The sequence below is a fragment of the Camellia sinensis genome, chromosome 10, assembly GCF_055761805.1.
Source record: "Camellia sinensis isolate YWXY chromosome 10, ASM5576180v1, whole genome shotgun sequence".
Classification (NCBI taxonomy): Eukaryota; Viridiplantae; Streptophyta; class Magnoliopsida; order Ericales; family Theaceae; genus Camellia; species Camellia sinensis.
In genome coordinates, this window is record NC_138970.1 from 161,376,813 (window position 1) to 161,380,283 (window position 3,471).

A 3,471-nucleotide genomic window follows, 5' to 3' on the forward strand; every position below is an offset into this window, starting at 1 on the left:
TGTGTAATTTATCTTAGAGATACATTTTGATCCAATGGTTTAAATTGTTTCATCTAAACTTCAATGGTTGATATTTCCCGCCCAAATGCTCTTTGAGCATCAACGGTTGAGATCAAGCCCATCCCATGTGACGACCACCGACCATCGCGACGTCAACGACCACCGACCACCTCTCCTCTGTGTGTCATCCTTTCTCGATGACACCATCGACCACCTCCTCTCTTCTCACCTTCCTTTTTCGTCTCTCCCCTTGCAAGGTAAACTAGAAATTCCAACTTTTGCAATTCATGAAGTTTTTGTGGGTTTGGTTGTAAAGTTGCAATTCATGATATTTTTTTGCTTGAATCTGAATATTTTGGTGGGTTTGTAAAGTTGAATCTGGATATTTTTGTTGAATCTGGATGTTTGGTTGGTTGAATCTAAATATTTTTTTGCTTGAATCTGAATATTTTTCTGGGTGTTTGGTTGGGTTGATGTTTTTGTGATATTGCATGTTTGCATTACCTATGTGTGTTCTGTGGCAGTTGAAAGGATGGTACAGCAAAGATGGTGTCGTTGCTGAGTGGAAGGAAGTGAAAGGGGATATGTATTTAGATGTCCATTGTTATGTGAGCGGGCCTAATCTCTTACTAGACCTCGCTGCAAAGTTTAGATACCACATATTCTCAAAGGAGTTGCCATTGGTAAGTTCAACTAGGCAACACCGATACCTCATCTATGTAGAAAGCACTTGACACATCCAAAGAAACAAATGATAGAAATTTGACTGGTTTTAGACCTTATTATCAGCAATTCAATGAGTTGGAATGCTGAGTTTTAGACCTTATTGAGGATTTTAATATTTAATTGAATAGATTATTGAGTTGGGATGGATGATTTATAGCTGAACTCTTCTCTGTCATGGCATGGCAGGTTCTTAAGGCTATGATGCATGGAGATTCTCTGCTTTTCACTGAGCATCAAGAATTATTGGATGCATTTGTTCGAGTTTATTTCCATTCCAGTTAAAGAAATACAACCGCGTAGAATGTTGGGGCCCACTTAAGGATGCTGCACAGGTACTTTAACCCGCGCACGCATGACTAATACACTGAGACATATCTTAGATTGAAGAATGTTAGATAAAATGCCCTTTTCTTAGCAACCATGCCTTACCAAGCTAGCACATGTTTGTTTGTAATGTCACCCTTTAATAATCAATCAAATTACAACCAAATGCAAATTCTATAATTTCCATAAATGATCCTGAGCTGAACTTTCATTTGAATTTGATCATATAAAGTTTTGAACAATCAATTATGACTGTTTAATGTTACAATCATAGAAATAGTTTAATGCATATGAACAATAGTTTTGAACAATAGTTTTGAACAATCAATTCTATAAATTAATGTTACAATCAATTCTATAGTTTTGAACAATCAACCAAATGCAAATTCTATATATGCATATGAACAATCACAGAAACAGTACAGTTTAATGTTACATTGAAATCTCAGCAACCCAGCAGAGGGTTTTGTTTTAACAATTGGTTACTACAATACCCAGAAGAAAGTTTTGATATTTTTTGCTTTTAAATATTTTGGGTGTTGTTTTGTAGTTCAGAATTTGTGAATTTTGTTGCTGCATTTTAGGAAAGGAAAGTTGTGTTTGGTAGGATTCACTAAACAGTGAAACATGTTCAGTTTAAGTGTTGACTTTGGTGTTTCTACTAAATCACTGGTTGAAGAAGTTTATGGTTCAAATTGGATTTTGATCTCATCCCTATGTTTAACATTTCCAAAGATATGATATTTACTGTTAGCTTTGGCCTCCCTAAATTTGAATTTTCTTAGCCTAGCAAAAGAAAAGAAAAGAAAAAGCAAGGGGATTAGAAAGGAATTTTGCAACTCACATGTGAGTTAAATCTCTCAGTAATGTAGCATCACTCTGCTAAATTTTAATCCAAATCAAGAAAAAACTAAAGAAAACAAATTGGCAGCAATTTACAAATCTGACCTATTAGAGGTGTTTTAAATTATTTGTTTTCTTGAGCTACATTCACCAAGGATTAGTAAAACAATGGAGTCACGAATGAAGTGTTTAGGCATATAGACAATTACTTGAAGTGATTATGGGCACTGCATAGTCGATTAGGCTACTGGGTTTTATTTACATGGACTATTCGATTTGAATTGATTAGATTCACTGCTTAATTTAAAAAGGCCAGCTTTTTATAGTTTCAATACATGTTTCTGTTTAGAACACATTATGATGTACTGAAGGCTAATATGGCAACATAGCTTCATCGATTGCTTCCCTGCAAGTACTAGACTATAGCATATTATTTTGGATGCTAAACTCTGAGCCAATTTTTGCAGAGCAAGTTCTCATTTATCAAGGTGGATATGGAGGAGATTATGGTAGAATGTCTAATGAATTTCAGAGGTGAGGTTCAATAATGACTTACAGAATATTGATTTTCTAAGGACCTATTCAATAATTAATTGGGGTGATAACTTCATATTTTTTTAATAATTGTGGGTTCAATTGCCCTTGCACTGGGGCTCTATTGTTTTAGCTAAGAATGAAAGAAAAAAGGCTGATTGGGATGCCATGGGAGGAGGATACGTTACTATGCTTCTTTTTTTTCAACACTATTTATTGAGTGTTAACATAACATACATTATTGGGCTCATTTATTAACAATTTAAGCTTTTGGGATAACTGGTGTTCTATCCGTTAATGAATGAGAGCATGGTCACGTGTGAGTGGGAGTGTTAAGGATACAAATAATGAAGTTACCCATACATCTTGATGAAGTTACTCATTTCTCTAACAGCATAAGCTTTCAATGTGATGGTAGTGAAACTTGCTTGGTTGTAGCAAACAAGGAGACTGGTTGAGGATTTTTTCTGTGTCTTTACTTACGGTAGATGGTTTAATAGGATTAGGTAGTTCTTTTGATTTGCTACATCGTGTTTTAGTTGAGAGTGAAGTGGCCTTTGATATGACAATAAATAAATGCTTTCCTAAGCTTTTATGTTTGAAATTCCTTTACTGAATACTGATTGTGAGCATATTTTCGTGCTGTAGGTGCAAACAATTTGATTCCCATGGAAATTGCAGTTAAAATTGCTGAGAAAATCAGAGCACATAAGAGGTTTGCAGCTTATATTGTTATTCCGATGTGGCCAGAAGGCAATCCAACAGGTGCTGCTACACAAAGGATTTTATTTTGGCAGGTAGGAACTAATTATGACTTCAACGCATAGCATTGTACTTCTGCATTTTAAAGGCAGCTTCAGAGATGGATAACTTTGTTGCTTTTTTTTTCATTGGATTAATTTATTTCCAATGGGAAATCAAAAAATTCTATTAATCTGCCCATCAGTGTATATACTTCAAAAGGATCAATTTTTGAAATTATCTCTCATTTATTGTACAGAACAAAACAATGCAAATAATATATGAGACCATTTACAAGGCTTT

General features: G+C 34.7%; 1 pseudogene; it reads left to right on the forward strand.

Annotated features, from left to right (window-relative positions):
• The first annotated feature begins 304 nt into the window (after nucleotides 1–304).
• Nucleotides 305–1,276, forward strand: LOC145801768 (magnesium dechelatase SGRL, chloroplastic-like; annotated as a pseudogene).
• The last annotated feature ends 2,195 nt before the right edge of the window (nucleotides 1,277–3,471 follow it).